Below are 8,847 nucleotides of genomic sequence, written 5' to 3'. Positions count from 1 at the left end.
AAAAAAAAAAAAAGAACAAAGAAAACTATTACAAAATCAGGAGATGCAGCACAAAACAAAATTGTAGAAATAAATTCAGATCTATTAGTAATAGTAATTACTATAAATTCAATAGACTTGACAGTTAAAAGTTGTAGATTGTCAAGGAGAATGAAAGAAACATCTAAATTATGAGTTTACAGAAAGGCAAAAAGTAAAGGGGAAAAGATATACTGGACCCCAATCCACTAGCATCATGACAGATAGATAGGCCAGTCAAAATAGTCTTCCAGGCAAAAAGTCATTGAGCGTAATGAGCATTGCTATATGATGACAAACACTTAATTATAATCTGTAAACTTTTTAGCACAGCCTCAAAAACGTATAAGAACATAATGGACAAATCCATAAGAAGAGTGTAAGAATTTACAAACTCCTCTGAGTAACTGATGAATCAAGCAGCAAAACATTTTTATGAGTGTATTAAAAGTTTGGATAACATCATTAGCAAGCTTGAGATGAAAGAAAAATAACCCTCATGAAAGAATAAATTGTATTCTCAATTATAGAAGGCACAGTTGTCAAAATCAATCCTACCTATAGTTTTGTAGAATTTTTATCATCTAGATACTTTTCAATGTTAGAAATCAATAATAAATAGTTATATAGGAAAAAATTCATATCTTTGAAAATCAATTTTAAAAAGCGTTTCTAAATAATTCATAGCCAAAGGCGAATAATAACAAATACATGCCCAAATTGCAAGATTCAACTGAAGCATACTTTCTGGTGAATTTATAGCTCTAAATGCTTATATTAGAAAAGAAGAAAGCCGAAAATAAATGAGCTAAGCAACTTAAGAAGTTAGAAGAACAACAAAATAAACAGAGAGAAAGCAGAAGGAAGGAAACTATAAAGATAAGGGGAAATTAATTAAACGAAAAACAAATATACAGTAGAGAGAATCAACTAAGGCAAAAGTTCATTTTTTGAAAAAAACTAATAAAATAGACATTTTTGGGTTCCCAGAAAATATGAAACAACACAAATAAACAATATTAGAAGTAAAAAAGAAGACAGCTATAGATACTGTTGACTAAAAGGATAAAACTAAAATTAACTTTTGACAAACACAAAAACTAAGAATTTCTTACAAAAGCTACAACTTAAGAGTAGATTCAAGAAGAAATAAAAGGCATGAATCTTCTTCTCCTCGTTATATAAGTTTAATCAATTGGAAATGGACTCACACAAAAGCCAGTTCCACATGGTTTCAGAAGTAATTTAAATCAAAGAGTCAAAAAGCATGATTTCATTTTTACCCCAATTTTTCCTGGAGAATCAAAAAGAGGGGCATCTTCTAATGGTTTTATATGAAACTAGTATAATCTTGCTACATAAATTGGATAAGGAAAATATTAGAAATGAACATTATGGGCTAATTTATGATCATAGATGTAAAAGGGCTAAAGTATCAAAAATAAAAAATTAAATCAAGTTTAAACTGGATTTCTCAGGAATAAGAGGATTATTAAAATAAAATAATCGAAAGAATAAAATAGGTATTAGTTTAATTCTTCAAATAAGAGACAAAAATTTACCTCAAAAGATGCAGAAATATTAAACACTTCTTTACGGTTAACAATGTAAAAGATCTCCCAATGCACTGGTAGTGGAAAGTGTCCTAGTTTGGGTTCTCCTAACAGCAGACACTGAGGCAGAGAACCCAGTACCTCCAGCATTTGGGAGATGATTTCAAGAAGCATGGATGAATCTCACAGATACAGGTTCAGTAAACAAACTTTACAAATAGGCAAAACAGCACTATGCATAGCTCAGGAAAATCTATGTGCATACTGGCAGTATACAGCAATGCAAAGGAATGACGTACATGAAATTCAGAATGGTACCTCCCTCTGATGTTGGTGCATAGAAGATTTTTTTTGAGAAAGAGCAAACAGGGGTTTGAAGTCTATTAGTAAGGTTTACTTTCCTAAGCTAGGCATTGATGTAAATGTGTTCATGTGACCATTCTTTATGCTTTCCTTAAAAAAGTAAGCAAGAAAGAAAAATATAGAAAAGATACAGAGAATACAACTATAAGCAAACAGTAGAGTACTATAACCAATACTTGTTAAGATATGCAAAGTGTTGATCAGAGTGATTTGGGAGAGAGAGAGTGAAAAAAGAGAGAGACAGGGTATGTTATTACATACAGAATAAATAACTACAAATGAAACATGGAAATATAATAAAAGTATTTATAAAGATACATGAAGAAATTTGAAAAACTACAGAAATATAAATTGCCAAAATTGACACTGGAAGAAATAATAAAAAACCTTGAGTACATTAATAACCATTAAAAAAATCAAAGTAGAAGAAAAATATCCCCCACACTCCCAATTGTAAGCCTCGGACCCAGAAAGTTTCTAAATGAGGTTTACAAAACTCTTTGAGTTGTTCCAGAAAATTGAAAAATAACTGTTTGGTTTTTGAAATGAGGTTAGTAAAATCTGACTTTAAAACTGGATCAGGATGGTGCAGAAAAGGAAAATGACAGGCAAACAATACTTAAGAATGTACATGTAAAGATGCTAACTATAATATTAAATAACCAAAATGGACCTAACAGACAGATACAGAACATTCAACAGCAGCAGATTATACATTCTTCTGAAGTGCCCATGAAACATTCTACAGGATAGATCAAATGTTAGGCCACAGAATAAGTCCTAATAATTTTAAGAAGATTGAAATCATATCAAGCATATTTTTTTTTCTTGCCAGAATGGAATAAAACTAGAAATCAGTAACAGGTAGAATTTTGGAAAATTCACAAATTCAGCAGTCTTTTCCTATCTGTGAGTTCCACATGGATTCAACCAACTGTGATTCAAAAATATAAGGAGAAAAAAATATATAAAAGTATAATGATAAAAGTAATACAAATAAAAGATACAACATAACGTGTTTAAATCGTGTTTACGTTGAATTAGTTATTATGAGTAATCTATAGATGATTTAAAGTATCTGAGAGGATGTGGATAGGTTATATACAAATACATACGATGCCATTTTGTATCAGGAACTTGAGCTTCTGTACATTTCAGTATCCATGGGGGTCCTGTATGTAGAAATTAAACAGCATGCTCCTGAATAATCAATGGCAAAGAAGAAATTAAAAGAAAAATTAGGCAGGCCTTGGTGGCTCATGCCTGTAATCCGAGCACTTTGGGAGACCAAGGTGGATGGATCACCTGAGGTCACCTTGTCTCTACTAAAAGTACAAAATTAGCCAGGTGTAGTAGTGCATGCCTGTAATCCTAGCCACTTGGAAGGCTGAAGCAGGAGAATCACTTGAACCTGGGAGGTGGAGGTTCCAGGGAACCAAGATCACACCATTGCATTCCAGCCTGGACAACAAGAGCAAAACTCTGTCTCAAAAAAAAAAAATAAATGAAAGACAAGAAAACTAAAATATATCTTGAAACAAATGAAAATGAAAACACAACATGCCAAAGCTTATGGGATGCAGAAACGCAGTTCTAAGAGGGAAGTTTTAGCAATAAACATCTACATCAAAAAAGAAGAATGATCTCTAACAACTTAAATTTACATCTCAAGGAAGAAGAAAAGGAAGTACAAATTAACCTCAAAGCCAGTAAGAGGAAAGAAACAATTATAGAGCAGAAACAAGTGAAACAGAGACTAGAAAAACAATAGAAAAGATCAATAAAATAAGTTGTTTTTTGAAAATATAAAATTGATAAAACTTTAGCCATACTAAGAAAAAAAGAGAGAAAATTCCAATAAATAAAATCAGAAATGAAAAGGGAGACATTACAACCAATACCACAGAAATATAAAGGATCATAAGAGACTACGATGAACAATTATATGTCTACAGATTGGATAACCTAAAAGAGATGGATAAATTCCTAGACACAAACAACCTACAAAAATATAACTCAAATCATGATGCAGAATGACAAAGTGACTCATCAAACGATATTGTGTATGTGATTAGTATGATGGAATAAATCTCAAGCATAAAACTTCAGAGTGTACTAGAATGAGAGTGGATACTTTCTGTCAGGGGAGACTGGGAGGTGGGATTCCAAGTGTGGTCAAAATAGTCTTTGATTTTATCTATAATTTTCAGCGTTCTTTCTCTTTGTCTTTTATGCCCACCCTCTTAATTTTCTTCTTCCCTCTTCCCTTCCCTCATTGCTTTCTTCTTTCTTCTTCTCTTTCTTCTTTCTCCTTTTCTTTCTTCATCCCCCTTAACTTCTCCTTCCCTCTCTCCTTTCATTCTTCTTTCCTTTCTTTTCTTCTGATATAGGGTTATGTTATGCACATAGGATTTCATGAAACATTTCTGCTGTAAGTGTAACAGTACAAATAAGTACTAACTCTTAAATATTATTCTTTAAAATAAAAAATTAAATGAAGCCTAAATTTTGAAATAAGCACATGTTCTTGGTGAACTACTTTATTCTAATTTCAAGAATTAGTCTATATGTAGGCATCACGGCTAATTTAAAAAGTGTTTTATTGTGATTATCTATAATTTTCAATCATCTCATAGGAGCCCTGACTTACTTAGCATGGTATTAAGTTATTGTGAAAGAAAGACAAACCACTTTCTTGTGGTACCCGTGCCACCGGAGGAAAAGTACTGGTGAGATTCTAAATGTTTTGAGGCCTCCCAAACCAGAGTTGGGCACAAAATAGATATGGTTATGTAATAGCTTAATTAATGCATGGAGCTCAGACTTTCGACCTAGAAGACAATCTGCAATGAGTTTCTGGCTGTGCCACTTAAGCTTGTGTGAATCTCCTTGGTTTCTTTTGTGGAACACAGATAATTATAAGCTCTCCCAAGGTTGTTGTTGATAAGACAATTGATGAAATGATGAATATAAAGTGCTAATTGCTATTACGAGGTGTTACTTGGATCAGTAAGTTAATCATATTGTGTCAGTCTGGCTGTTGTTTCTCTTCCTCTTATACTATTGTCTATTCTATTCATTTGGAACTTCTAGTATTTTACCTTGTACAATTGCTTACCTGTATTATAAATATGGCTCTATTATTAATTTTCTCTCTCTCCAATCCTTTGCAGAATATGGAATATAAACACCTTTTATTTGTTAATCTCTAAATTTTTCTAGATCTTAGATTCCTTGTGAGCAAGATTGAGTATAAGCAGACTAAACTAAGTAATTCGATTTATCATGAATCTGTGTGCTACTTTGTCAAACAGATGTAGAGTTTTTTGAAAGACATAATCTTATCTTTTGTGACTTATCATTTTTCATAGTGCACATAGTAATGTTGATACATTATAAATTCTGGCATTCAGCAACCATGGACAAACTCTATTTAATTTCTTTAATAATAAAACATATTGACCTCAAACCTGTTTCTTGTTTCATAAAATAATGTGTGTATATTTATAAATGTTTCTACCAAGCATTACTTTACTTTCTTTTTCTTCTGGGATTTTAACTTGTATTTTTATCTCTGACAAAGTCTTTTATTATTTTGAACTCAGGTTTTAAGACACTATACACAGATACACACACACACACACACACACACACACACACACACACAAACATATATAGTACATATATACTGCAGGTAAAAAGTACACAAAGATCACAAAGATTAAAGATTATAGTTATGTTTTACTCTAGCCCTGCATTTGAGTTAGGAAAACAATGTCAAAAATCTAAACAATGTTTTTTTATTGCTCAGTTTAAGTGGTATTGTTGGAACACTTAACTGTACAAATATGTGGCTGATATTACTGCAAACACCAGTCAGTTCTAATATAGATATTGTTTTCATGCACTTGAATAATGTTCTTTATCTGGCTACATTTCACTCTGTATTGGTGCAAGATGAATTCTGAAGAATCTCTGAGTCAAATATATAAATCTGTTTTATTTTAGAAGAGTAAAAATGTAACTTGTATATAAATCAATTTAATAAATAAAAAGTGTAGTTTTGTATTGAGTATGGGCTTAGAAATCTTCTATGTGCACACACCTATGCAACAATCTTGCATGTTCTTCACATGTACCCCAAAACCTAAAATGCAATAAAATAAATAAATGGGAAAAAAAAAAAAAAGAAATCTTCTATGTGCTTATATTTTTAAACCAAATATGAATCATTAGGATTTGCCAAGATAGAAAATGTAGAGTCGTGTAAGGCCCTGGACATTTGGACAGTGTTCTCTCCCCATGTGAGTCATGCTAGGTCACATGTCCAAGTTTGAAATGACTTTGTATTACTGATTTTTTTCCCACTCTTTGTCAGACTTTAGGTTAGTCCAAACTGGCTTGAAACAAACTCAGTGAAGTTGAAAAATAGGCTTAAAAATAAACCTTTCAGAGACAAAAAAATATTTTCCACCTTCAGTAATTTTTTAAGCAACTGGAATTTCAAGTTTTAGCTGTGACATTTTTTGAAATTTGAATTTTGGATTTGGATTCCCTAATTTTAACATTAACTTCTGAATATGTTCTTCATTAAAAACAATTACACTTATAGCAAATGTCAATGAATTTCCAATTGAAAAAAATGACTTAAATTTTCCATCATAAAAAATGCATCCTGGTTGGGTATGGTGGCTCATGCCTGTAATCCCAGAACATTGGGAGACTGAGTATGGCTGATCACTTGAGGACCAGAGTTCAAGACAAACCTGGCCAACATGGCAAAACCCCATCTTTACTAAAAACACAAAAGTTAGCTGGGCATGGTGGTTGGTGCCCATAATCCTAGCTACGTAAGAGGCTGAAGTAGGAGAATCGCTTGAACCCAGGAGTCGGAGGTGGCAGTGAGCTGAGATCGGGTCACTGCATTCCAGCCTGGGTGACAGAGCAAGACTGTCTCAAAAAAAAAAAAAAAAAAAGCATGGTAAGAGAGTTTGAGAGTAAGGAAAACATTACCCTATGAATGTTAGGGTAAGAAAAAAAGACTTATGACATGTGATTTGATTTCAACATATGTTTAAAGTGCATATGAAGAACTGTCATTCTGATGAATGATACGCCTTGATGGCAAGACCTCTTGTTGCAAAGTCAAAAATCAAGTAGTGGCAATGGATGTATCATTGAATATTGCCTGAATCATAAAGGCTATTGGTATCAAACTCCATAATACAATTTTGCTGCAAACAATATAAAAAAATTGTTGTTTAAGAGAAAGCAAAGTATTGCAGTTAAACCTTTGACAATATTATTTCTTATAGGATTGTTTTTATTTTTTAATTATTAAAAAAATTTTAATCAACAATAACAGAGGCTCTTGATTAGAAATTTAAAATTTCAGAAGGAATAAAGAATAAGAATTCCAATTCCCTTACCTCTTTTCCTGTTTTCTAGGGAGGCATTATTAACATTTTGGCATGTGTCTCATGGTTTCTGAATTCAATAATGCAAAATATAAAAATATGTGAAAATATGATCCTCCTCTCATGGACTAGGAGAAACGAGAATAACTCATTTCTCATGCCAGGATAACTAGTTCTCTTCTGCCTGGGCTACTTGTATTTCTGTTGGTATGAAATTTGTTAAAATGATTTGGAGACAGTTTCCCTAAACAGTTTTGCCTACCAATTTATTCCACTAGGTTTTCCTGTTTTCTCTAGCATAGAGAGACATTTCTGAAATAATTTTTTGGATGATGTATATCATAGACACATTTGGAAAGAATTTTTTTTTTGTTTACTAATGCAAGCTTTACTATACTTACGATTTCCACCTGAATAACTTAGTAAATTGACATATGAACCCAAAAGTTTTTATTGGGGTATTGGTGATTCCAAAATGAATCAAATGATATGTGTAAATGTACAGTGTTATTTACCTGTAGGGAAAGAAATCTGAGCTTCCTAGAAATGAGTGAATATGACTTAATTAAACTAATTGTTGGACAAAAGCCCCCGTATGAAATTTCGAGAGAAAGTAGTAATGACTCTTCTTGCTGTCAAATTTATGGGTAGGTAGGCAGAACCTAGCAGCAGCCTCTGGAAAACACATTTCAGAGCTCTTCTGAAGGGTTTCCACACCTTGGAAAATGCTGCTTGTATCCATAGTAAACTGCTTCACTCTAGTAGCCTTTGAGTTTCTAGTTGTCACTAATTAGACACATTTATCCCATGTAATACTGCCTGTCCCCAAGTAATCCATAAATAACCTTATCTGTAAGTTCCTTGGCCAAGATACGACTTTGTGTCAGTTTTATTAAGGTCATTTGTGTGGTTGGTGGTCCCTAGCATTTCCTTCTTCGACTTCTCAGCTCTGCAAATCTTGTCGCTGCTTCAGTACTTAGCTCTATTTTTTTCTATTGTTTCAGACTTTTCTTATTCCTGACCCTGTCCTACTTTTGCCCAATATTCCTATCTTGTTCTTCAGCGTCTGTATTCTTTTGACTCCAGTTACTTTTAGTATTTGCTTTGACCTGTATCTATGCATTCCTCAATTAGTCATCATTACATTAGTGTTTGTTGCTTGTGTTGAGCTAGTTTCACACCTGTGCCTCTGTGCTTTGTTTTGCTATGACTCTCTTTGTCCTCTGTTTCCCTCTTTATTCTTACTGACAGCCAGTTATAATATTTTCATCTATGATCTATGCTCCTGTGTCCCCATAGGCACACACGTACACATATATGAATAATTTAACTTATGTAAACATATATAGTGTATAAACTCATAAATGTTTGACCACATATTCCTAATGCAGTCATTCTTTTCCTTTTTGTTTTGTCTCCGTTTCCCCACTTCCCTTTCTGACTACCAAACCTTTTGCCTCCCAACTGTGGGATAGCCATATTGGCAATCTAGCTTG

This window comes from Cebus imitator, unplaced genomic scaffold (genome assembly GCF_001604975.1).
Source record: "Cebus imitator isolate Cc_AM_T3 unplaced genomic scaffold, Cebus_imitator-1.0 Scaffold267, whole genome shotgun sequence".
Taxonomy (NCBI): Eukaryota; Metazoa; Chordata; class Mammalia; order Primates; family Cebidae; genus Cebus; species Cebus imitator.
The sequence above is the reverse complement of the archived record's forward strand: the minus strand, read 5'-3'. Positions refer to the sequence as shown.